The 27,270-nt window shown below is 46.9% G+C and overlaps 1 protein-coding gene, 1 long non-coding RNA gene and 1 other non-coding gene across 6 annotated transcripts in view; 1 reads left to right on the plus strand and 2 right to left on the minus strand.

The window, feature by feature from the left end:
• LOC131383541 (uncharacterized) overlaps window positions 1–2,775 on the minus strand; it is a 21,132-nt gene extending 18,357 nt beyond the window's left edge. Inside the window, exon 1 of the long non-coding RNA XR_009213682.1 lies at window positions 2,615–2,775. This is a non-coding gene — a long non-coding RNA (uncharacterized LOC131383541). The remainder of the gene's footprint in view (window positions 1–2,614) is intronic.
• Window positions 2,182–2,266, minus strand: TRNAR-UCU (transfer RNA arginine (anticodon UCU)). Its single transcript is given in 2 exon segments — window positions 2,182–2,217; window positions 2,230–2,266. It is a non-coding gene; the product is annotated as a tRNA-Arg (tRNA).
• Window positions 2,620–27,270, plus strand: part of BCAR3 (BCAR3 adaptor protein, NSP family member) — a 284,920-nt gene continuing 260,269 nt past the window's right edge. For 2 of the 4 annotated variants that reach the window (XM_058439561.1, XM_058439564.1), the window contains exons 1-2: window positions 3,215–3,662; window positions 4,122–4,267. The gene's annotated coding sequence lies outside the window, so the exon portion shown is untranslated. Of the gene's footprint in view, window positions 2,881–3,214; window positions 3,663–4,121; window positions 4,268–27,270 lie in introns of those variants that run through there. The other 2 variants (XM_058439562.1, XM_058439563.1) reach the window with 2 other exon arrangements.

Here is a 27,270-nt window from a genome sequence, read left to right on the forward strand (position 1 = left end):
AAAAAAAAAAAAAAAAAATTATAAATGTGGCATTTCAAATGACATCGTGTAGAAAAGGAGTGTTCATTAAAAGTGATTTTGGAACAAAACTTCCACTTCACTCCTTACACAAAAACACACTCCAGATGAAGCAAAAATAAATAAAATCATAAAAATAAAGCCATTAAAGAAATAACTTAATAATCTGAGTGTAGTATGGCCCCAAACCTAGAAGCCATAAAAGACTGATAAATCCAAATACATGAATTTCTGTAAGACAGAAAAACAACAAAATACCATAAACAAAGTCAAATGACAAAAAGACTGAAAAATAATAATTGTAACATATATCACAAAGGGCTGTTTTCCATGATACCACAGAAAAATGAACACAACTCAAGAACAGATAAATCACAGGAAAAAAATTACAAATTATTCTCTGTATGGAAAGATATTAATCCTGATTCATAATAAAAGACACAGGCCAGGCGTAGTAGCTCCCACCTGTCATCCCAGCACTTAGGGAGGCCAAGATGGAAGGATCTCTTGAGTCCAGGAGTTCAAGACCAACCTAGACAACATAGAGTGACCCCCCCATCTCCACAAAAAATTTTAAAATTAGCCGGGTATGTTGGCATGTGTCTGTAGTTCCAACTACTTGGGAGGCTGAGGTGGAAGCACTGCTTGAGCCCAAGAGGTTGAGGGTGCAATGAGCTGTGATAGTGCCACTGCACTCCAGTCTGGGCAACAGAACAAGACTCTGTCTCAAATGATAATAACAATAATAATATAAATACAAATTTTAAAAAATCAATATAAGAGACATGAATTAAAATCATAGCTAGAAACCACCTTTTGAGAACATGTGGGTTGTGGGGAAATAGGCACTCTCACACCTGCTAGGGAGAGAAAAATGGATTCAATCTCTATGGGGCAATTTGCCAATATATATCAAAAATGAACAGATTAAGAACGCACAAACCTTTGAACCAGCAATTCAACTTTCTAGGAATCTATCCTACAGACAGATGTACCTGTACTTGTGTACAATAATAAAAGAACAAGGATGTTCACTGATGCATTGTTTGTAATAGAAAAATACTGGAAATCTAAATGTCCAGCTATTTGGGACTGTTAAATCATTACCATACATATGTAAAATGGAACAAGGCAGCTCTACATATATTCATAACTAAAATAAGCAAGTATAGCATACTACCATTTGTGTTTTTAAAAGGATATATATCAATAACATTGTTATTTATGACATTTATGACAAAAGATGTTAAAAATGCTGATATGGGCATAAAATAAATATGAAAATATTTCCAAGAAACCATTACCACTAATGACTTGTGGAGAGAATTGCAAGGCTGCCCTATAGGAATAACAAGGATGTTTACTTTTCCCTGTACCTTTTTTGACAATTTTGGATTTTGTATCTTTTGTGTGAATTACCTTTCACTGTTTTTTTACGAGTTTTAAGATTCCATTCATTCTTGGATTTATTTGCTAACCTTGTGCAAAGCTAACAGTTGTCAGAAAAAAATATAGTAATTCCTGTTTTGAGGAGCTGATGGGCACTGGGCCTAGAATCTCTTTGCACTGGAATAATGGGGGATGGGAGCGGGTGACCTTATCAGAAATGCAGATGCCTGGGCCCCACCCCAGACGGACCGAATTAAGAGTCCCAGAGCGACGGCAGAAATCTCCATTTTTGACGGGCTCCCGCTGGGATTCGGGTGTCTGCTCATCTGGAAGCCTCCATGCTGGAGAGGTGGTCAGATAGCACAGCGCACGCAGGGCGTAGGCGCGTTTTCTCGTCCCTCCCTCGAAGCCACAGTCCCGCTCAAGGCGTGGGGGTGTCACCCGAGACCCGGGCCTCCCCTGCACTTTCCTTTAGCCCAAAACCGCGAGCCCTCGCTTCAGTGTCGCTTTTCCTTTGACGCCGCCGCCGCTGCTCTTCTCAGGACCTAGATCGACTGCCGAGTCGGCTGAGCCGGGCCCTGGGCCACCGAGGCCCGGGGAGCTGAGGGGCTCGGGACCCTGCGAGCCGCTTAAGAGGAAAGGACCGCAAGAACCGAATGCAGTGAACTGCGAGAGCAGGGAATGAGAGACAAGTTAAACCGTTTAGCAAAAAAAATAATAGGAGATACGATGGGGGCAGAAAATAAATTGTAGGAGGGAGGGAAAAAAGCGTTACGACTCCGCCGGGACTCGAACCCGGAACCTTTGAATGCCTTCAGCCTCTAGAAGTCCAATGCGCTATCCATTGCGCCACGGAGCCACCTGTTGGAGTCCCGGCGCATCTGCTATGTTAAGCCAGAGGCGACTGCCCCGCGCTCTTCCGACCGCCCCTCCCGTTGTCAGTGTCACTGAGACCCAGCCGCCGTGCTCAGGGTACTGCCATCCGCCTCAAACGCGGGCCGCAGGCTCCCGGCCTCCCCGCAGTGGTCGCCCCTCAACAAGGTCGGCGACCCAGCTGAGCGAAGGGCGGCCGCAGTCCGACGGTCCCACCTGGTCGGTGTGAGGGCAGCAGCAACCCGGTCTCCTTCACGGTCCGGGCCTAGCCGTACAAATCACAGTCGCGCTTTTCCCTCCCCGCCTCCCTTCCTGCCCCAAGCGCCCCGCCTACCACGTCTCTCCGGCGGCCGTTCCAGCCCGGCCGGGACCCCAGAGTTGCAGGCCCAGGCCGGCCGTTGCACCGTTAAGCCGGGCCGGTGACGCCGGGCATTTACGTCGCGCCCGTGAGCGGCCGAGGCCCAGCGGCCGCCCCCGAGGCTGCGAGACGTAGGCGGCGACCCCTCTCGGGCCTGGGCTCTTCCCTCGCGGCCCGGGCCGGCAAGCGGCCTCAACCTGCAGCGGCGAGCGCCGGCCGCGGCGACGTCTGTGTGCGTGCTTGTGCGTGTTTATTTGCGCGGGGTTCGGAAAAACGGGGTTTGGGTTGCATTTCGCTCCCCACAGACCCAGAGCCGAATTTCTGAGGTATCCGGGCTCTGGTGGACTGAGGGGGGCGACGCGCCCCGCGCCGCAGCATTCTCCGAGAGCTCGTCTTGCAGCCAGCACCTGCCTCCAAGGACGCTGCGCAGCTGCCCCGAGCCCGCGCGCCCGGAGCCCGCGACTGCGTGGGCGGAAGCCGGGAGGGTGCCAGCACGCGTGGGAGCGCTGGGAGCATGCGTGTGCGGGTGCATGTGGCCGGAGGGCGCGCGCTCGAGCGCGGCCGCGGGGTTTCCTGGTGGCTGCGAGCGGCGCGGACGGCAGAGGGCCTGGCGCCGCTACCCGGAAGGGTGCGGTCGCCACGAACCTGAGAGGCGGCTGGGTGGGGGCCGGCACGTCTCCAGTGCCCGCAGTGATCCCCATCCGCAAGACCCTGAAGCCCTTTGAAATAGACGGTCAAAGCCGCGTGGTTGCTCTGCGACTGCAGCGGCGAGACCCAACGCCCGGCCCCCGCTCCTATTAGCTCGCAGCAGTCCCGGCCCCGCCTACTGAGGATTCGCAGGGCGGCCGCTGGGCGCGCTCTCGCAGCTCGGCCACATCCCGTTTCTGCACCAAACCCGCCAGCCGCGGCCCACCTTGTGCTCCATCCGTACCCGCCCCTGGCCAGCATCGCCAGGCCTCAATGCGGAATAGTCTCTGGCAGAGTTCAGAGAGGGAAAGGGAACTCCCGGGAAGAGTCTAGTGTGGTAGGGATTTTACAGTCTTATTTAACCCCAAGACAAAGCTTTGAGGCGGGTACATACATACCACCGTCCCCTTTATAATATTAGGAAGGAAAACTGCAGCTAAGAGAGGTTAAAAAACTCGTGTAGGGACACCCAGCTAGTGAGCGTGGGGAACTGTGATGAATCTGATATTTTGTTATGTTTGCAAACTGACACGTTAGCTTTCACGGTTTCATGAATGCTGACAGAACACACCAGACTTCTGAGTCAGAGGTAGAAGACTATTAAACAAAAGCAATAGCCAGAGTGTCACCATGTTTGAGTTGGCTCCCTGGACCGCAGTTCTCACAGGAACGAAGCACACGGGCCCGGATGCATGCTTACACACAAGACGGGTTGCATTACAGAAGAGGAGTGCTGAGCTTGGGGAACCCACCATGTTATAGTGAGCAGTAAGCAAGCCTGCTCTTTGTTCCATAGGGAGACATTACCTCATCCCTCAAGATTGCTCGCTGCAACCACAACGCTGAGAAATGGCCCAAGTAAAGCGTGATCAGGGTCTTGCATTCTTGGCACATCTAGGAGGAACGTGCAAGGATGCGAATTGTGAATCGCTTCTCCAAACAGTAAGTGGCAGAGCCCTGCTTGGTGCCAGGCCTATTTAATTCTACTCTAATGTAAACAAAGTTTCTTGACAACATGAGATATATATATATATAATTGTGATGCCCCTTTAATGAAATAAATGTCTTCAGATTGCACGCAGGGAGAATTCTCACATAGGTAAAATTAGCCCTTAAAATGGAATATGGTTTTACATTGTATTTATTTAAACAAATCTTTTTTGAATTCTGAAATATGCCAGGCCCTGGTGGCATCTCAGGGTCTCCACTGGTCCTAGGAGTTGCTCACAGCCCAAATGGGAGAAGAGATGCTCTGTATGCCTGTGGGAAAACCATACAGAGGAATTCTGCCTGGGGTATTGGAGCCAAATCTCAAATGATGAAGAGTCATTGACATGATTAAGTGACAGCTGAGATGCGTATATAAAAATTCTGGAAAGGGGGAATTGGGAAAGAATATGCTAAGGAAAGATGTGTATGTGTTTGATTCCACTTAATGAATCAAACGAATAATTTTAGATATTTTATTCCACTAGATGAAACCAAAAAAATTACTATATCATGGAAAATATTAGAGATACAGTGTTAGCAGAGAGTGTGGGAAAGCCAGGCTTTCCCTGTGCAGCCTCCTGTGACCTATCAAGGTTGTACTTTTTATGCCTTGCAATTAGAAGACTGGGGCCAGGTGCAGTGGCTCACGCCTGTAATTCCAGCACTTCGGGAGCTGAGGCGGGAGGATCACTTGAGGCCAGGAGCTTGAGGTTACAGTGAGCTGTGATCGCGCCACTGCACTCCAGCCTGGGCGACAGAGTGAGACCCCGTCTCCAAAAAAAAAAAAAAAAAAAAGAAGAGGAAAGTCACAGCCAAACAAGGTCAGGTGTGTGGTGGTTCTCTGAACAATTAACTAAGCAGTTTATAGGTAGCAATGTTAGCATGTAAGAAAAATGAAAAGAGTATTTAGTTGCCATCTGGGGAAAAAGATTCAGTGGGTTTTGTCTTCCCCTTTTCTAATCTGGCTGAATTTTCTCAGGCTTATCTATAGTAAACAGCCATTATACAACCTGAGCCAAGAATTCCCGCAAGTGAGAAAGCAACCTCTTCCTGCCAACAGAGGGAGTCAAAGCATGGGTTATAACCACTTTCAACTGGGCTGATTTCTGCACATCTGCAGTTTGAGTTTGCTGGACAGCAAAGCCCTAAATTAAATACGGCTTCATGTTGGTGTTTTATTTTTATTTTTATTTTGAGACAGAGTCTCACTCTGTCACCCAGGCTGGAGTGCAATGGCGTGATCTCGGCTCACTGCAACCTCCACTTCCCGAGTTCAAGCGATTCGCCTGCCTCAGCCTCCTAAGTAGCTGGGATTACAGGAACGTGCCACCACACCTGGCTAATTTTTGTATTTTTAGTAGAGACGGGGTTTCACCATGTTGTCCAGGCAGGTCTTGAATTCCTGATCTTGTGAACTGCCTGCCACGGCCTCCCAAAGTGAGGCATGAGCCACTGCGCCCGGCCAGCAGGATTATTTTTAAGTTACTGTGTGGTTAGTGATTTCGGCCTTCCCAGAAGCTCTGGAAATGGACTATACTTCTACTGTATATATTTTCACTAGCTTTGCTTTACTCCAGAGGGATAAGGTTGCTGGAGTACTAGTTTTATTCAATTCAGTGAGTAGGGACAATACAGTTGGGCCTACTGTGGTAACAAAGTGAAAGTTTAAGACATAATTCCTACCTTCAAGGACACTCCAAATTTCCTAGAAGAAATACGATTTATGAATATGAAGCAATAAGCAAATGAAGCAAGGTAGCATGTGAAAAAGTGGCATAATGTGATTGGGCATTCCTACCAGTAAAAATTTTTTGAGTTTGGACCCCCAAGGAACAAGGATGCTCTATTGTACTAATAATAAAACATACCTAAAAATGAATTTTTAAAGGATGAGATTTAAAAAACAAACAAACAAAAACTGTGGTCGTAGGGGTTAAGAGTACAGCCTGTGGAGTCAGGACCCTGTCATTCAAATCTTGGTTCAGCCTTTATTTGCAGGACATGATCCTTAACTTCTCTGCCTGAAAAATTATAAAATTGTTATGAGAATTGCAGGAGTTAATCCTCTCAAGGATTTATCTCAGTCCTGGCACATGGTAAGTATGTAACAAATATTTGCTATTATATTAGTAAGCAGCTCTAAGAAATTCCACATCCTGCAGAAACAAAGGACAGTACAGATACAGCATCAGCTAAATTTGTTGCAACCGGAGGGACATTCTACAGCTCCCTACCCAGCTCCTGCTCAGCTGTACATTTCATTTCTGTTACCAAACAGAACACTTAGCTTCTCAGACTGAAGACATCTACCTTCAGCTTCAGTTCCTCACAGTTCCTAGTTCAAGAACCTTAGGCACATTTTTATTTTCATTTTTCCCACCCAGCACATGGTTTCCCAAAACAAGGGTACCATCCACCCTTAAGGACTTAAGAAGACTCATTTCTTGCTAAAAAAAAATCTACTCACCATGTTGAAATGAAGGCCTTTTTCATCCTAAAATCTACTCACAACATTGAAATGAAGGCCTTTTTCATCCTAAAGTATCGTAGTGCTGAGTGTGATTATTGAGTCAGGCCAATAGCCAAACCACATTAGGTGGCCAGGCAGGAATAGGGGAAGGAAAAGAAAATTTTCCAGGATGAAGAAAAACAGAACATCAAGACAAAAATGAGGGTTGAATGGGTTCTTAATGGAAGTACAGTTTGGGGTGATGGAAGATGTGTCAACAGACGAGGCTGGGAAGGTAGGATCCAGGCCAGATACGGCAAAAGGGATAGGGGCAGACTTGATTCAAGATAGGGAATGTGGCAATGGGAAAGGCATTTGGCATGAGAAAGGCTGTGTTTAGAGTGATTACTATAGGAGGGGATGTGCAGGCAGAATGGAATGGGGCCAGAGGGTCAGGGAGACTACTGCATCCTATTTAATTTGTCTGATTTCTTCATCTTTTCAGAAAACTCTCTGAGGGTCTAGTTGTAGTGATCTTGGGGCATACAAGGATGAAAAACACATGTGTTTGGCTTACCAGCCTTATAGAAAGGATGATAGGCCACGCGTGGTAGGTAGCTCATGGCTGTAATCCTAGCACTTGGGGAGGCTGAGGCGAGTGGATTGCCTGAGCTCAGGAGGTCGAGACCAACCTGGCCAACATGGTGAAACCCCGTCTCTACTAAAAATATAAAAATTACCCAGGTGTGGTGGCACATGCCTGTAATCCCAGCTACTCGGGAGGCTGAGACAGGAGAACCGCTTGAACCTGGGAGGCAGAGGTTGCAGTGAGCCAAGATCACAGTATTTGCACTCCAGCCTGGGCAACAGAGCGAGACTCCATCACTGGAAAAAAAAAAAAAGGATGACAGGTACACAAACAGCTGTGATGTACAGTAAAAAGGTCTTTAAGTGAGGTGCAGGTGTGGTGTTACGGGACTTCAGGGAAGAGAGATTACGTTCTGAGAGGGAATTACACAGGGAGGCTGCATTTGAAATGGGCTATCTAACCTAGGACTGACTTGCATAAAAGGAATGCTGTGGCTAGGGCGCAGGGGTAGAAACCAGACTCGGGTTATGAGGAAGAAGATAGGACAAGGCTGGGAAAATAATGGAGGCTGAGCAGTTCAGTGCATAGTGTTTAAAAGGGTGCCAAAAACTTGATCTTTGTTGCAGCAGGTGCCGGTAAAGAAGGTCACTGGGTACTGGTGACAAAGTCAGGCCTGGTTCTGTGCCATCAGCCTGTTCAGAAGAGGACAAGAAACACAGCTAAGGATAAAGGGAACATGGTCTGGCCCCAAAAGGGGAAGGCTTGGGAGGCTGATGGAAAGACTTAGACTGGTAGAATGGTATTCGGAGAAGAAGTCTAGTCATGAAGGAAAACTGAGGCAGATGCAGGTATATCGTGTCTAAGGCAGGTAGCACCACCAATTCCAGATCTCATGGCTGGTTGCCTGGCTGACCAGGCTTCCAAGCCTAGTAGGGCTTGGAAGGATGTAGGAGTATCTTGTAAGTGGCAGTTACCTGTCTCTGCTGTTGAGATGGCTAAACAAAGGCTGAGCCTTGCTTGGGTCTTCAAGGCTGGTCAGGCTTGTCCCTGCACAAACAAAAGACCACATTCATTCATTTAAGCATTGAGACTAGCCAGGCTCTCCACAAGTCTCTCGGGACCCTTTGGTGAAGAAGACAAATGCTGTCCTTGCTGCCATGGACCTTGCAATCTTGAGCAAAGTCAGACAGCAAGCATGAATGAATATAGGAAATGGGCTTGACTTAAGGGATACAGCTGAGAAAGTCAGTGGGGCAAAGATGCGGAAGCGCTTCAAATGCAAGGCTGAGGAGCCTGGGGTTGAGCAGCCCCATGTCACCTCTTCCAAGAATTTTCCCAGACATTCTTCTGCAGCCTGATCTGCTGGTGGTGGAGAGGGACTCCTGGGTTCCAAAAGTACTTTCAAAGCTCTATAACTTTCTGTGTGGTTTTCTATCTCTTCTCCCAGACAATAAGCATCTTGGGGGAGTGGGAGGAAAGTGGGGGGAGCACGTCTTCTTTTTCTTTATCTGTGTAACCTCAGTCCCTAGCATTGTGGCTAGCTCACAACAAGCAGCTTTGGATTTTGATTGAACAAATGAATGAGCCCTGTAGGCAATAAGGAAGCTACTTGACTATGTGCCTAGCTTATCTTCTGCATTAGACCAGAAGCTCTTGAAAGCTAAACATCCGTGCTTTCTAGCTGTTTTGTAATTCTCCCCAAGGCTTAGCAGAATGCTTTGTACACAGTGGACACTCCATAAATGTTGCCTGAATGCGTTTGTGGAAGTAGAAGTTGATCTTCAGTGTCCTAATTCCTGCTTTCAGTGACCCAGTTTGAGGGAGTAGGTCTTAAACTTCTTCCCCTCAGAATGACATCTCTGCCTTTTAAGTTCTCAACAAACTAGTAGGATGACTTCTTTTGGTAAGCGTATTTGGGAGGAAAGGCATTCTAAGCCCCACTCATGGGCCTCACAACAAATAACCATCTATTAAAGCTTAGTGAATCTTAATTGTTTAGCAGTTGAAAATAATATTGAAGTAATAACACATCACACCAGGCACTTTTCTGGGTTCTTCATGTATATCAGACCTCACTTAATCTTCATAACAACCCTCTAAGATAGGCAGGATCATTGCCCCATTCCCAGATGGGAAGGCAAACCACAAGGAAAGCAGCAGGATTGAATCCAGGCGCCTGTCCCCAAGTTCACATATACCCTGGACTGCAGCAGTTGCTCCTAGAAAAGAAATCAGGAGAGAATACGCAAGCAACTGGGAGCAGACTTGTTAGACTGGCGGTCTTCAAACTCTATCATGCTCTAGAATCTTGATGCCCAGGATGCACCCTGAGGCCAGTTAAATCAGAATTTCTGGGGATGGGACCCTGGCATCAGCATTTTTTAAAGCTCTCTAGGTGATTCTCATATGTAGCCAAATTTGAAAATAATGCCCTCTGCCCTTCCTGCAAAAATGCTGACCATAAACCAGGAGTATCAGCATGACCTGGGAGCAGATTAGAAATGCAGGCTGTCGGCCCCATGCTAGACCTGCTGAATCAAATCTGTATTTTACTAAGATCCCCTAAGTGACTCATTTGCACTAAAGTTTAAGATGCACTGGTTTAGGGCTTAGGTATTCAAGCTCTCATTATTCCACTTGGGCTTCTGTTATTAGCATGAATTTAAATCCTTAACAAGCAAATCTCAAAACTCCATCAAAAAGCTCAAAATCAATCTGATATATATTGGCTCAAAAAATTACTTCAGAGGAAACTATGACCTTTTACTTCTCACTGAGTGAGGGAACTGAGGAAGAAAAGTTATATCGCTAATGGTGTCTAATAGAATGTAGGTTCAGTCCAATCTAAAAGAGGCAGATGAGTAACTCCTGGCTGCCTTCCTTCTTCTAAGTCAGAAGGATCAGCCCTACGACCTCAGTTAGGCAATGACCATACTTGAGTACCAAGCTGATTGATAAAATCCTCCAGCCAGAGGTATCTAAGCTTTCACAACTTCTGCTGTTTCCCCATGGTATGTTCCTGTTACAGACCCATAAATGACGCCAGCAATCCTTGTCCCAACTGAGATCTTGTTATTTGTCATTCAGCTTTCTGAATCTAACTAGATACATTGCCTACTTTTTAGTTTAGTTTTTTTCTTTTTTTCTTTTTCTTTTCTTTTATTTATTTATTTTTTTTAGACTGAATTTCACTCTTTTTGCCCAGGCTGGAGTGCAGTGGCACAATCTCGGCTCGCTGCAACCTCCACGATTCAAGCAATTCTCCCACTTCAGCCTCCTGAGCAGCTGGGATTACAGGCACATGCCACCACACCCAGCTAATTTTATATTTTAGTAGAGATGGGGTTTCACCAGGCTGGTCTCAAACTCCTGAGCTCAGGCGATCCATCTGCTTCAGCCTCCCAAAGTGCTGGGATTACAGGCGTGAGCCACCACGCCTGGCACTTTTTAGTTTTTATTTGCCATTGCTTTTGTTTATTTATAACCAAATAACTGAAATTTGGAACTAGACTCAGAATGTATCCCAGTTCATCTGAAGGACATGGAGGTCCACTGGGATGCTCCTTATTTCACTATTTCACTATTTTTTGGTCTTTGCCCACTTTTTCCTTGAAATGATCCATTCTGTGCATTTATTATATCTCAAGACATCAGGTAGATAGTCACAACCAGTAGCAAATACACTGGCTGAAATTGCCCTCCTTGCTTGGAATGTCTGCCCTTGAATGCAAATTATTTACTTCTGGATCCCTGACGGTGTAATTGTATAACTGCAAATTCGTTTGTAGAATGATTAGGTTAGCATCCCCTTTTTCTCAGATCTTCAGTAGTAGACTATAAATGACCAGAAAGGGGAGGGCTACTTAGTATCAAGTTTTTCAACACTAGTAATGGAGAGATGCTATGGTTTGGATAGAGTTAGTTTGTCCCCACCAAAACGCATGTTGATAATTTGATCCCCAGTGTGGCAGTGTTGGAGGTCAGACCTAGTGGGGAGTATTTGGGTAATGAGGGTGGATCCTTTATGAATGGCTTGGTGCTTTTCTCATAGTAGTACACGTGTTCTCACTGTTGCTAGAGTGGATTACTTCTCATGGATATGGATTGGCTCCCATGGAGTGGGTTGTAATAAAGACAGGATGCTCCTCAGGTTTTTCTCCCCCTTCACACATGTCCACTTCCCTTTCGATCTCCTTTGCCATGTTGTGATGCAGCACAAAAGCCCTTGTGGGAAACAGGGCCATGCCCTTGAACTTCTCAGCCTGCAGAACTGTGAGCTAAGCAAACCTCTTTTCTTTATAAATTACCCAGTCTCCAGTATTCTTTTATAGCAATACAAAACAGCTAAGGCCAGGAGCATAAAAAGAGAAAGAGAGGGGCCATGCCTTCCCCTGTTTCTCTGGATGATCTTACTTGCTGGCCAAGGGTTTGTCATTTCTAAGCCTGTGGCGAACAATAATGATACATGGAAAGACCCTGTAGCTGCTGTCCTAACAGAGTCCATGCTAGAGCCTTGAACATGACTCCTGTGAGTGTTGAATGGATGGATGGATCAATTAATTCTTCAGGTACATTTATGACTGGGGCTGATACTGAGCTCATAGGTACTAAAATGAAGTAAGGGCCAGAGCCCATTCCCACTGAGCAGGCTACCCACCACTCTGCTGGGCTGGTACCCACACTGTACCACTCATTACAAATGGCACCTAGAATGTGAGAATGTGGCTCCAAGTTGCAAGCCGGAAAACAAAGAAATGTTTAAAACCCAACCTGATATGGCTTACTTATAGGACTGGTTAAAGGGAGAGAAGTGGAGCCTGACTGGCTAGGAATCTCGAAGGGGTGGGACCCAGCAGTCTCAGAGCTGCAACAAGATGGATCTTGGAGCAGGAATAAGAATTTAAAGTAAGTCGAACTGAGAATGGATTAATATGGCTCTCTAGTAAATCTGGAGGCAAAATTTAGAAGCAACAGAGAAGTAAAAAGGAAGGAGAGACCAGGAACCGGAGCTGAGTGGATAGAAGCTCATTGAAGTTTTGGGGAATGAAGAGGGAGCAAGAAGAAAGAAGGTGCATCAGTTACATTGAACTAAGTGAATGAAACACAGAAAACACAAAACACAGAGCAACTGAGGCTTAAATGAACTGGAGCTTTATTCTATATTAGGTAACTGTATTAGTCCATTCTCACTTTGCTATAAAGACATACCTCAGACTGGGTAATTTATTTATTTACTTATTTTTATTTTTTATTTTTTTGAGACAGAGTCTTGCTTTGTCGCCCAGGCTAGAGTGCAATGGCACAGTCTCAGCTCACTGCAACCTCTGCCTCCCGGGTTCAAGCGATTCTCCTGCCTTAGCCTCCCAAGTAGCTGGGATTACTGATGCTGTCATGTGCGTCCGTGTGAAGAGACCACCAAACAGGCTTTGTGTGAGCAATAAAGCTTTTTAATCACCTGGGTGCAGGTGGGCTGAGTCCAAAAAGAGAGTCAGCAAAGGGAGATGGGGTGGGGCAGTTTTATAGGATTTGGGTGGGTAGTGGAAAATTACAGTCAAAGGGGGTTTTTTCTCTTGCAGGCAGGGGCGGGGGTCACAAAGTGCTCAGTAGGGGAGCTTCTGAGCCAGGAGAAGGAATTTCACAAGGTTAATCGCTCAGTTAAGGTGGTGCAGAACAAATCACAATGGTGGAATGTCATCAGTTAAGGCAGGAACTGACCATTTTCACTTCTTTTGTGATTCTTCAGTTACTTCAGGCCATCCGGATGCATACATGCAGGCTTGGGCTCAGAGGCCTGACATTCCTGTCTTCTTATGTTAATAAGAAAAATAAAACGAAATAGTGGTAAAGTGTTGGGGTGGTGAAAATTTTGGGGGGTGGTATGGAGAGATAATGGGCGATGTTTCTCAGGGCTGCTTCAAGCGGGATTAGGGGTGGCGTGGGAAGAGATTAAGCTGAAGGAAGATTTTGTGGTAAGGTTGTTAGAAGGAGCATTTGTCATATAGAATGATTGGTGATGGCCTGGATGTGGTTTTGTATGAATTGAAAAATTAAACAGAAGACATGAGGTCCAAATAAGAGAAGGAGAAAAATAGGTGTTAAAAGACTAAGAATTGGGAGGACCCAGGCCATCTAATTTGAGAGTGCCCAAGGGGGTTCAGCATAATTATTTGTTTGGTTGGCAAGTTTTTAGGCTCTATCCAAGTTTTTGGGATGCAGTTCAAGTTGGGCTGGTGTCTGAAATGAGACTGGGGCCTAATAAAAAGGAGTGTCCATACAGGAGCTTAAATGGGCTGTACCCTGTAGTATCTCGAGGACAGGCTCTAATTCTGAGAAGGGCAAGAGGTAAGAGTACTGTCCAGTCCTTTTTAAGTTGGAGGCTGAGCTTGGTGAGGTGTGTCTTTAAAAGACCATTAGTCCGTTTTACCTTTCCTGAAGATTGAGGATGGTAAGGGATACGAAGGTTCCGCTGAATACCAAGAGCCTGAGAAACTGCTTGGGTGATTTGACTAATAAAGGCCGGTCTGTTATCAGACTGTGTAGAGGTGGGAAGGTGAAACTGAAGAATTATGTCTGACAGAAGGGAAGAAATGACCGCGGTGGCCTTCTCAGACCCTGTGGGAAAGGCCTCTACCCATCCAGTGAAGATGTCTACCCAGACCAAGAGGTATTTTAGTTTCCTGACTTGGGGCATGTGAGTAAAACCAATTTGCCAGTCCTGGGGAGGGGCAAATCCCTGAGCTTGATGTGTAGGGAAGGGAGGGGGTCTGAACAATCCCTGAGGAGCAGTAGAACAGCAGATGGAACACTGAGAAGTAATTTCCTTGAGGATAGATTTCCACAATGGAAAGGAAATGAGAGGTTCTAAGAGGTGGGCTAGCGGCTTGTAACCTACATAGAAGAGGTTATGAAATGACGACAGAATAGAATGGGCCTGTGAGGCTAGAAGGAGATATTTTCCTTGGTCCAAGAACCATTTGCCTTGTGTGGGAAGAGATTGATAGGTGGAAGTTTCAGCGGGAGAGTGGGTGGGAGTGACTGAGGAGGAGGAAAAATGGCTGTGAGGGACAGAAGTTGGAATGCTAAGCTGCTTCTTTAGCTACCTTATCAGCATAAGCATTGCCCTGAGTGATGGGATCTGATGCCTTTTGATGGCCTTTGCAGTGAATGACTCCAGCTTCCTTTGGAAGTCAAGCAGTCTTGAGAAGAGTTTTTATTAAAGAGGCATTAATGATGGAGGACCCTTGAGTAGTGAGGAAACCTCTTTCAGCCCATATAACAGCACGGTGGTGCAGGATATGGAAGGCACATTTAGAGTCAGTATAAATGTTGATGTGTAGTCCCTTTGCAAGCGTGAGGGCCCAAGTTAAGGCAATGAGTTTAGCTTGCTGAGAGGTAGTGGAGTGGGCAGAGCGGCAGCCTCAATGATAGATGTGGAAGATACTATAACTGCCTGCCTTTGCTGGTGAGTGGCGATTAGGCCTGGTGGAACTGCCATCAATAAACCAAGTGTAATCAGGGTGAGGAACAGGAAAGAAGGAAATATGGGGAAATGGAGTGAATGTCAGGTGGATCAGAGCGATAGTCATGGAGGTCAGGTGTGGTATCAGAAATAATGTGGAAGGCCGGATTGAAGTCTGGGCCAGGAACAATGGTAATTGTGGGAGACTCAACAAAGAGTGAGTTTAGCCAAAGGAGTCAGAGGGCAGAAAGTATGTGCATCAGATGTGAGGAAGAAAATAGGTTTTGGAAGTTATGAGAACTGTAGAGAGTGAGTTGAGCATAGTTTGTGATTTTGAGGGCTTCTAAAAGTATTAAAGCAGCAGCAGCTGCCACACGCAGACATGAGGGCTAGGCTAAAAGAGTAAGGTCAAGTTGTTTGGACAGAAAGCCTACAGGGCGCAGTCCCGGCTCTTGGGTAAGAATTCTAACCACACAGCCCTGCACTTCGGCTGTGTGTAATGAAAAAGGTTGGGATGAGTTAGGGAGAGCTAGTATGGGAGCAGCTTTTAAGGCTGTTTTTAAGGAATGGAAAGAGGAGTGGGGAAAGGATTTAGGATCTATGGGGTCAGCTAGATTTATCTAGAATAGAATAATGGGTTGTGGAGAGAGGTATTGAGGGATAGGAGAGTATATGGGTTTGGCACCGTGGGGTGGATAGGCGCAAGACAATTTGGTTGATAAAGCACAGATCCTGAACTAACCTGTAAGACTTATCTGGTTTTTGGACAGGTAAAATGAGGGAATTGTAAGGAGAGTTTATAGGCTTTAAAAGGCCATGCTGTAACAGGCAAGTGATAACAGGCTTTAATCGTTTTAAAGCGTGCTGTGGGATGGGATATTGGCATTGAGCAGAGTAAGGGTGATGTTGCAGGAAGTCAGGGAACCCGAACGGAGGGATTGGCTGAAGCCACGGCAGAAGAACGTAAATTGTGAAGAGTTCATGGACATTTGTTAGTTCCCCAAATTAATAGTTTTATAATTTCTTACGCTTGTCTTTACTGCAATCTCTGAACATAAATTGTGAAGATTTCATGGACATTTATCACTTCCCCAATCAATACTCTTATAATTTCCTATGCCTGTCTTTCCTTTAATCTCTTAATCCTGTCATCTTCATAAGCTGAGGATGTATGTCACCTCAGGACCCTGTGATGATTGTGTTATCTGCACAAATTGTTTGTAAAGCATGTGTGTTTGAACAATATGAAATCTAGGCACCTTGAAAAGAACAGGATAACAGCAATTTTCAGGGAACAAGGGAGATAACCATAAAGTCTGACTGCCTGCGGGGCCGGGCAGAACAGAGTCATATTTCTCTTCTTGCAAAAGTGAATAGGAGAAATATCACTGAATTCTTTTTCTCAGCAAGGAACAGCCCTGGGAAAAGAATGCATTCCCAGGGGGAGGCCTCTAAAATGACTGCTCTGGGAGTGTCTGTATTATGCAGTTGTAGATAAGGGATGAAATACGCCCTGGTCTCCTGCAGCGCCCCCAGGCTTGCTAGGATTAGGAAATTCCAGCCTGGCGAATTCTAGTCAGACTGGTTCTCTGGTCTTGAACCCTGTTTCCTGTTAAGATGGTTCTCTGCTCTTGAACCCTGTTTCTTGTTAAGATGTTTGTCAATGACAATACATGCACAGTGGGACATGGAACCTCATTAGTAATTCTAATTTCACTCTGGCCTTGTGACCTTGCTCTGCCCCCATTTGCCTTGTGATATTTTATTGCCTTTGAAGCATGTGACCTCTGTGACCCACACTATTCGTACACTCCTTCCCCTTTGAAAATCGCTAATAAAAACTTCCTGGTTTTGCGGCTCAGGTTGGCATCACGGAACCTACCGACATGTGATGTCACCCCCAGAGACCCAGCTGTAAAATTTCTTTCTTTTGTACTCTTCTTTCTCTTTATTTCTCAGACCGGCCAACACTTAGGGAAAATAGAAAAGAACCTACATTGAAATATTGGGGGCTGGTTCCCCCAGTAGGGTGATTAGGTTTTAATGGGATGGTAAAGGGTTCATCATCCATCACCAAGGAGGGAGCAGAGGTGTCCTATACTTGTGGATTAAGGTGGGGAGATACAAGGAGAGGACGTGAAGGAGGCTTTGAACTGGGGGAAAAGGTGTCAATGAGGTGTGGCTGTAGCCTAGGAATAGTCAGGAAAGCAGATAATTTAGTTAAAATGTCTCAACCTAATAAGGGAGCTGGGCAGGTGGGGATAACTAAAAAGGAGTGCATAAAAGAATGTTGTCGGCATTGGCACCAGAGTTGGGGAGTTTTAAGAGGTTTAGAAGCCTGGCCTAAATACCCACAACAGTTATGGAGGCAAGGGAAACACGCCCTTGAAAAGAAGGTAATGTGGAGTGGGTAGCCTCCATATTGATTAAGAAGGGGGCAGACCTTCCACTGTAAGAGTTACCCAAAGCATCTGTGATGGTCCTGTAGGCTTCCAAGGCGATTGGGCAGTGTCAGTCTTCAGCTGCTAAGCCAAGAAGATCTGGGAAGGCGTCAGTCAGAGAGCCTTGGGCCAGAGTTCCAGGGGCTCTGGGAGTGGTTGCCAGGTTGGACAGTCCGATTTCCAGTGGGGTCCCACACAGCTGGGGCATGGCTTAGGAGGAATCCCAGGCTGCGGGCATTCCTTGGCCTAGTGGCCAGATTTCCGGCACTTAAAGCAAGATCCTGGGGTAGGCGGTCCTGGAGGAATGCCTGACTGCTGCAGTTCAGGCGTTTGGAAGTTCTTGTGTGCTGGAGATGTGGCTGGGGTTTGTCTCACAGTGGAGGCAAGGAATTGCAACTCAGAAATACGTTGCTACTTGGCTACCTCTACTCTATTATTGTACACCTTGAAGGCGAGGTTAATTAAGTCCTGTTGTGGGGTTTGAGGGCTGGAATCTAATTTATGGAGCTTTTTCTAATGCCAGGAGTGGGTTGGGTAATAAAATGCATGTTGAGAATAAGACAGCCTTCTGGCTCTTCTGGGTCTAGGGTGGTAAAGCATCTAAGGGTTGTTGCCAGATGGGCCGTGAACTGGGTTGAGTTTTTATATTTGATGAAAAAGAGCCTCAATGCTAACTGATTTGGGAGAGGTTGGATAAAGTAAAAGGAGCATTAGCCTTGGCTATGTCTTCAGCTCCAGCCACCTCTTTAAGAGGAAATTGTTGGGCAGGTGGGGGAGGGCTAGTTGCGGAAAGAAACAGTAAGCTGAATGGGGTGTGAGGAGGGGGTGATAAAAGGATTATAGGGTGGGGGAGCGGAGGCTGAGGAAGAATTGGGACCTGGCTTGGCCTGACAAGGAGCAGCCTGGGGAGGAGGGGTGAGGTCAGATGAGTCCGTAGAAAAGGAGGATTCAAAGGAGTCAGAACTTGGGGTGGAGACTGAAGGAACAGACAGGAGAGAAAGAAGAAAGATTTGGGACAAATCGCTTTGGGAACAGAGACTAGGGAGGGACCAATGTGTAAAAGAATGCCTGGATGTCAGGCACCTCAGAACATTTACCCATTTTTCGACAAAAATTATCTAGATCTTGTAGGATAGACAAATCAAAAGTGCCATTCTCTGGCCACTTGGAACTACTGTCGAGTTTGTACTGGGGCCAAGTGGTATTGCAGAATAATATAAAGCGTTTAAGTTTTAGGTCAGGTGTGAGTTGAAGAGGTTTTAAGTTCTTGAGAACACAGGCTAAGGGAGAAGAAGGGGGAATGGAAGGCAGAAAGTTGCCCATAGTGAGGGAGGTAAGTTTAAAGAGAAAGGTAGAGACATGAAGGGGGTGGGTGAGCAGCCCTGGGCTGCAATGTGGGTGAGCAGCCAAAGCAGGCGTCCCTGCAGTTGACTTTTCACCAAGGGAATGTGGGTGAATGACCAAGGCAGGCATCCCCACGGTGATCAGACACCAATAGAGTGTGGGTGAATAATCAGGCAGGCGTCCCCACAGTGATTAAACACCAAGGGAAGACTGTCTTCCCGAGTCCGTGACCGGCACCAGAGTTTTGGGTCCACGGGTAAAATGTGTCTCCTTTGTCTCTACTAGAGAGGAAAAAGAACTGGAATTGGAAGGACAGGGAGGTTGAAGGGTGGTGAGAGAGGGAGATTGAAGGGTAGCAAGAGAGGCTGGAGAAGAGAGTAAAAAGACCACTTACCCAATTTGAAATTCATGAGATGTTTCTTGGGCTGGTTGGTCTGAAGACCCGAGGTGGCAGGTGGATCTCCTCATGGAGGGAGGGCAAAGACAGGAGACCAGTCTCCTGAAGGAGTCCTCCTGTTCCAGGTTTTGGCACCAAATGTGACCCACGTCTGTGTGAAGAGACCACCAAACAGCCTTTGTGTGAGCAATAAAGCTTTTTAATCACCTGGGTGCAGGTGGGCTGAGTCCAAAAAGAGAGTCAGCGAAGGGAGATAGGGGTGGGGTCATTTTATAGGATTTGGGTGGGTAGTGGGAAATTACAGTCAAAGGGGGTTTTTCTCTTGCAGGCAGAGGTGGGGGGGTTGTCACAAGATGCTGGGTAGGGGAGCTTCTGAGCCAGGAGAAGGAATTTCACAAGGTTAATCACTCAGTTAAGGTGGGGCAGGAACAAATCACAATGGTGGAATGTCATCAGTTAAGGCAGGAACCAGCCATTTTCACTTCTTTTGTGATTCTTCAGTTACTTCAGGTCATCTGGATGTATACATGCAGGTTTGGGCTCAGAGGCCTGATAGACGTGTGCCACCACACCCAGATAATTTTTGTATTTTTAGTAGAGATAGGGTTTCACCATGTTGGCCAGGCTGGTCTCGAACTCCTGACCTTGTTATCCACCCACCTTGGCCTCTCCAAGTTCTGGGTTTACAGGCATGAGCCACCACACCCAGCCAGACTGGGTAATTTATAAAGAAAAGAGGTTTAATTGGCTCATGATTCCACGGGCTGTGCAAGAAGCATGATGCTAGCATCTGCTTGGCTTCTGGGGAGGCCTCAGGACACTTACAAATATGGTGGAAGGCAAAGAGGGAGCAAGCACTTCACATGGCCAGAGTAGGAGGAAGAGAGAGTGAGTGGGGAGGAGCTATACATTTTTAAACAACCAGATCTTGTGAGAACTCTATCATTATACAGTACCAAGGAGGGATGGTGATAAATCATTCATGAGAATTCCACCTCCATGATCCAGTCACATCCCACCAGGCCCCACCTCCAATGCTGGGGATTACAGTTGAACATGAGATTTGGGTGGGGACACAGATCAAAACCATTTCAGTAACAAAGTCTGGAAGTAAGCCATTGTAGGGGTAGAAATGTGTGGTACCTCTTCTCACCGATCATAAGGCTCACAGCCAACACTCTTATAACAAAAGATAAGTTAACAAGGGAAAAGCATAGCAAATTTATGTAATCAAATTTTAGGCCAGGTGTGGTGGCTCGTGCCTGTAATCCCAGCACTTTGGGAGGCCAAGGTAATACAGGAGTTATTAAGAAATAATTTTTAGGCAGCTAGAAAGGGTGGGAGTTCTCAGTGGAATTTTCCTTTAATAAAAAGCAGCCCCAAAACCATTTCTTCTCTAACAGAAAGCAGCCTGAGAAGGCATAGATAAGCAAACTAGGAGCTTTTATATGTAAATGCAGACAGATGCACCTGGAAGCCAGATACATTCAGTATGGCATCTCCCACCCTCTTTTCCTTGTCACCAGGTCTCCCACCCTCTTTTGCTTGTCACCAGATTTACAGGTGTCACGGCAGCCTCCAGGTAAAACCACGTGTACGGGTATCATAGCCACCACCAGGTGGAGGCCATATTTGCATAATAAAAGACTACGGTAGGAGGGCCAGTCTTTTCCTGGGCTATGTGAATGGCACACCTGGTCAACCCAATCCCCTGAGCCCTATGTAAATCAGTCACCGCCTCCTCAAGCCTGTACAAAACCAATTGCGTTCCACTGCAGACCAGAGACCCTCTTTTGGGTGACCTGCTTTCTCAGCATGAGGAAGCTTTTTCTCTCTCTTTTCTTCTTTTTCTATTAAACTTTCCACTCCTAAACCCACTGCTCATGTGTGTCCATGTCCTGAGTTCTTTCTCAAGTGAGACCAAAAGCCAGGGTATATACCCCAGACAATGGAGCCGTTTCAAAGGTGGGTGGATCACTTGAGCCCAGGAGTTCAAGACCAGCCTGGCAACATGATGAAACCCCATCTCTGCTAAAAATACAAAAATTAGCTGGGTGTGGTGGCATGCGCCTGTAGTCCTAGCTACTTGGGAGGCTGAGACACAGATTGCTTGAACCCAGGAGGCAGTGGTTGCAGTGAGCTGAGATCGTGCCACTGCACTCCAGCCTGGGTGACAGAGCAAGATCCTGTCTCAAAAAAAAAAAAAAATCTTTACATGATGCAGGAGACTTCAAAAATGAATACACAAAGACCCAGGGAAAACTGTCCACTTTTATGCGTAGATTTGATGAAGATGAACAGCTGTGTAGAAATGTGATTACACAAAAAGGATATAATCTAATGGTAATAAACTGGAGGGGCAGGAACCCAGCAAGCCCTGTCTGTTCAGATTCTTCTTGGTCTTACTGTGTAGCATTCCTTCCTCCCAGGCAGAGGGGAGAACCCCTCTGGAACAAGGATAACCTGCAGTCAGACAAGGTAGGTCAGGGAATTTATTTATGGCTAGCTTCTGCACAGAAAGGCAGGGGAAGGTCAGAGTAATATTTCTAGGTTTTATGGCTTAATTTGGAAGAGAGAGATTCTAGTTTCTATGACTTGCCTTGGGGAAGAGGAATTATGATATTTTTTAAAGAGACAGGGTCTTGCTCTGTCGCCCAGGCTGGAGGGCAGTGGTTGCAATCACAGCCCACTGCAACCTTGAACTCCTGGGCTGAAGTGAGTGATCCTCCTGCCTCAGCCTCCCAAGTCATTGGTACTACAGGCACACGCTGCCATGCCCAGCTAATTTTTTTTTATTGTTTGTAGAGACAGGGTCTTGCTCTGTAGCCCAGGCTGGTGTGCAGTGGTGCAATCATACTCACTGCAGCCTCGATCTCCTGAGCTCAAACAATCCTCCTGCTCTCTGCCTCCCAAAGCACTGGGATTACAGGCATGAACCACTATCCCCCGCCAGGAATTGTGATTTCTATGACTGGGAAGAATGAGGGGCAAGAGACACGAGGGTGGGAGAAGGTCAGAGAGAACTTGCTTCTGGGGCTGCTTCTGAGGCCTTCCAATCTCCTTTAGTTTGAGGTACTCAGCATGCCAAAGTGTCTTACTTTGGGGTATTGTTTTCTGAGCCCCAACACTGTCCATCACTTCTCTCTCTCTCCCCCACATACTTTCTCCTTCCCTCCCTTCTCCTTTCTCTCCTCCTTTCCCTCCTCCCTTTTCTTCTTCTCTCTTTCCCTCCCTCCCTCTTTCCTTTTAGATGTGTTTACAAGAAGGCTGGATATAGAATCAGGAGACCTAGAAACCTGGCCTGGTCTTGTCCTTAACTTAGGGTAAGTAACTCAGCCTCTCTGGACTCAGTGTCCTCAGTGTAAAATTAGGGGCTGAATAAGAGAGGATGCCTAGGCTCCTGCCCAGGTCCAAAATGCTTTGGTCTTCCAAGATCCATAAGACTGCAGGAAGTAGCTGAGGCAGCCCTCTTGGAGGGAGCTGGGTCACAGTCTGCTAGACTCCCCTGCTGTGTAAAGTCCCATTCTGGCAGATGTCTCTTAGATTTCCCCCACTGGCTCCAGATAGGCCTGCTTTGGATAAATGACACTCCTGTTTTGCTAAATCTGACCAACTCAAATCATGCCATATGTGCCTCATTACAAACTTGTCCTTGTGCCAGGCAGATGGATGCAGTACTTTTTGGTCTCCCATCTAAAGGTTGAAATGGCCTTCATGACCTGTAGAGGTGCTTTTGTTTCACTTGTTAGACACCATGTTCTGTTTCAATTCTGTTTCTCTAGTTAAAGTGTTTTCATTTCTTTATTTGTTCAATAAACACCTCTCAAGTACCTGTATGGCCCTGGCACTCTGAGGGGCTCCATAATACCAAAACAAATAGGTCACAGTCCCTTCCTTTCTGGAGCTGGCACTGACCATGGCCTTCCTGGTATTCCACAATCTCTTCCTACTTAACTCTCCAGCTTTATTTCCCTTCACTGATGACTCCTCCCTGTCATATTGTCCCTTTCCCCGGGGAGGTTTTGCGCATGCACATGCTTAGCCTGAACAGGAACCCCTGCCCTCCCAGGCACACATATGCATTTACACACACACACATGTGCATGCACACATGCACGCACACACACACACAGCCCTACCTCTCTCCCCAGCCATGGGATTCTCCATTCAAGTTTCGACTTCAATGTACTTTCCTTAGGAGATCTTCCCTGACTGTTCTGCCCCCAACTCCTGTTATATATTCCCTTAGCACCCTGACTTCTCAAAACATTCTCCGTCTGGTAACTCTTTTTAAGTCTTCTCCCTCACTGGACTGTAAACTACCTGGCAGCATGAGGATCACTTCCTGCACACGGTAGGCCCTCAGTAAATGAAGTATGAATGAATACGTGGATGAATGAAGCTGTGAAAGGGAGAGACAAATAGACAGAGATTGATATGTCCTGTCAAGATCACAGAAGGAATGGAATCAAAGACTGGTAGACAGACCCATAGAAAGGGACCCCAGCCGCTATGATGGGGAAGGGATGGGTGGCAAGGTCTCAGAAGAAATTAGTACCTGATCTTGAAGAAGAAGGAATGAGTTAAGTGAAGAAGAGAGGAAAGTGCAGCTCAGGCAGAAGAGACAGCATGAATAAAGACAGGAGGTGATGGGCATGGTGTTTCCAGGGTCTGGAGTGAAGTTCATGAGGCAGGTGTGGAACATCAGAGGCTGGCAGGAGAAGCTGTGAGCTCCCCAGAACTGTCCTCCTTGCATAAGAATTTGCAGAATCCCCGACTCTGGAGTCCTTACCATGGCAGGGCACTCTAAAGAACAGAATTCTTTCTTCCCTCTCCCCTCTTTCCCTTGCTTCCTGTCTTCCCTTCTCTCATTCTTCATCAAATTCAACCCACATTTACTGAACTCCTTCTGTGCATCAAGAGTTAGAGAGAGAATTTTCTTCTCACTCTGCTTTGAAAGATGAATCTAGCTCCAAACCAGAAATGGTTCCACTGGGCTGGAACTCTGGTCAGGGAAGCAGATGAGAGCTGGCATGTGGGCAAATTAGGGCAGAAACAGACTCTTGGTGGATCCCAAAGTAGGCACAGATTTAGAGGGACCAGATTAGTGAAGTTACCCAGAACAGAGATGGGTCAAAGACAGAGCAGAGAAAGCCTCTCTGCTGCTGCGGGACCTTTAAATGATACCCTCTCCTCTGCTCGCACGGCCTGGGGGCTGGTCGGCGAGTGCCCCACCAGTGGGTGCCAACTCCAGAGGTTTGGCCCTGGGGAAGGAGGATGGAAGGCCGAGCTCAAAGTAGAGGAAAGGGGCATCTGGAATCCCCATGGCAAGGGGCAGACAGAGAGTGCAGAAAGGCAGGGAGTGCAGAAAGGCAGGGAGCATGACCTGTTTCCTTTCTACAAAAGAAATGGTACTGTCTCCTGCTGGGGTGACCTCTGCTTTCCTCTCTAAAGAGACCTTAACTTTTAACTGTTCAGGTTGCTTTTCTTGATCAGGGAGGAACTCAAGCCTGCAAAACCTCCCTGTAGGTAAGAGGGAGAATATGCCAAGGGAGGCTGCTGCTCTACAGCTCCTAAAAGGAAAGTAGGGTGGGTAGGATGGGATCTCAAGGCCAGGCTGCCCATGGTGAGTACACTTCAGGTGGATAGCTGTGCTGGGGGAAGCTGCCGGCCAAGTGGACACTCAGAGCTGGCAGCCCTGGAAATGAGACTGGAGCCCTGAGGCTGAGTCGGGGGGACATAGGCGTTAGCACTCCAGTATTATATTGTGTATTACTGTGTCAGGTTTTGTGCGTACTGCTTCCTGAACTTGACCTTGCATGTGGAGGTAATGTTATATACTTATACATCACCCAGAGAATCCATTCTAGAGCTGACTAAACCCACTGAGGGGGTCTCTGTATGCACTCGTGAGTTTCGATAGGTTACCAGAGAGCCACAGATGGGTATGGCTTGGAACATAACCCAGGCAGGTGGCTTGCAGCCAAGCCCAACAAAGCTGCCTCTTTCACAGACTCTTTCTTGGGATGGCTTGGTTATCCCATGGAGAAGGATGGTCTCCCCAGGCCACCTGGGCACACAGAACAAAGTGCCCAGAGGGAAACTTGGTTAAATCCAAATTAAGTGCATTTTTTGATGAGACAGAAGAAATGAAGAAGGCCCTGTGGGCAGCTTTGGGCTTGCAGAGGGCATGAAAAATATGTCATCTGAGGAATGGGGAGAGGAGACAAAGAGGTTAGTGTGACAGGAAGCCTGGGAGGCGTAAAGCCAAGAAACAGAGTAGGAGGAAGAGAGGGCCACTAAGAAAGGAGGAGGGTCTTTGCCAAGAAGAGGCGGGAGAACAAAGGGAGAGAGGTGGTGGGGGTAAGGTCGGGGATGCAAAGAGAGCTGCCCGACCCTGGTCAGTATTTTCCCCACCACTGAGAGTTGTCACCGGAGGCCTGTAGCCTGTGTGTTGAAGGAGCCCAGCCTAGCCCTCTCAGAAGGAGAAGAAAGAATGGGCACTTTTAGCTGAAGGAGTTAGTCTCCACCTACCCACCAGCCATGGATGGATGAGCACCTGCTCCTTGCCCCTGACCTGTGTGTTCAGTGCCAACAGTGCTTTAGAGAGGGTAGCAGCACTAAGGGTTCTGAGGGAAAATGTGGGCAGAAGCTGTTTGTGTCCATACTGTTTTGTTCTTTAGGAGTCCTAAACAGTGCTTGCAGGAACAGTTTACAATGGTAGTGAAGGAGGCACTTTAGGCAAGATGTAGAGAGGACGTGGTAAAGTTGGCCAGGCCACGTTGGCCAGACCTGGGGTAGTGGCTGAGGGTTCATTTGTTCATTCAATAAACATTAGTTGAATGTCTACTAGGAATACCGAAAACAAGACAGACTCCCTGATCTTCTGGATTCTAGTTTATATTCTAGGTTACCTTCTAGTGAGGGGTGACAGACAAGTAAACAATGAGATACTTTTCGGCCAGGCACGGTGGCTCATGCCTGTAATCCCAGCACTTTGGGAGGCCGAGGAGGGTGGATCACGAGGTCAGGAGATTGAGACCATCCTGGCCAACATGGTGAAACCCCGTCTCTACTAAAAATGTGAAAATTAGCTGGGCGTGGTGGCACGTGCCTGTAATCCCAGCTAGTTGGGAGGCTGAGGCAGAAGAATCGCTTGAACCAGGAGGTCAGAGGTTGCAGTTAGCCAAGATCGTGCCACTGCACTCCAGCCTGGCCACAGAGTGAGACTGTGTCTCAAAAAAACAATAACAACAACAACAAAAAAAATGAGATACTTTTCTATGTATGTTAAAAAAGCTCTTTGTTTGTCTTCACTTCCCAATCAGGTTGAGGCTGCTGGGGCTATCTTCTCTGACAGCAACAGTAGAGCAGAAGTACAGTCAGTATTTTGCCTGTCAGTGTCATCTTGACTTACACAATATTTTTATGCATTTTTCCTCTCATCATTTCCAAAATAGTCAATAATCCCTTCAGGGGTGGGAGGGAAAAGGAAGATTGCAGAGGGCAGATAGCTCCAGAAGAAGAGACCACTGCCTCCTAACTGTATTCCTTCCACCAGCTTCTACTCATTCACCTTCCTACACTCCTGGAGGAATTTTATGACATGCTAATGTCACCATGGGACTTCCTGCTTTAATGGTTTAGGTTGAAAATTGGTCGGGATGCTTTTGACTCCCAAGAAGTAGAAAGCCCTGACTCTGCTGGCACAATCATAAAGATACTTAGCACCTCATCCAGCAAGTAACCTGGGGAAGGTGCCTCCAGGTAGGTTAACTGAGTGATTGGCTCCCAGGAGCCCAAGTCCTTCCCCTCTTTCAGCTCTGTCATTTCCAGGCTGCACCCCTTCAGAGTGGCATGATGGCTACTGCATCCAGATACCACAGCACTCAGCAGGAGGAGAGACACTCCTCCCTGTGCATCTACAGCAGGGAGGGGACCCTTCCCAGGGCCCCAGCAGATTGCCTTCATGACTCATGGGCTGGACTTAAGTGATGCCCCTTCCCAATTTGCTGGCAAGGGAACTGGATTCCCATGGTTGCCTCTGAGAAGCACAGGACCGTGGGTGGAGCAAATTTCCTGATCTTCAAAGGGAGCTCTATTAGTCAATGAGTCAAGAGTGAGTGGTGATGAGTTGATGGGTAGGTAAACCACAGGTGTCTGCTACAGATAACTTTGTCTCACTTTCAAGAAAAAAAAAAATCAAACTCTGTAGCAAGACATCAAAGGCCCTTCATGTTCAGGTCCCTGCCTGCTCCTCCAGCCTCATCTTTTCA

Source organism: Hylobates moloch, unplaced genomic scaffold, assembly GCF_009828535.3.
Source record: "Hylobates moloch isolate HMO894 unplaced genomic scaffold, HMol_V3 SCAFFOLD_5, whole genome shotgun sequence".
Taxonomy (NCBI): domain Eukaryota; kingdom Metazoa; phylum Chordata; class Mammalia; order Primates; family Hylobatidae; genus Hylobates; species Hylobates moloch.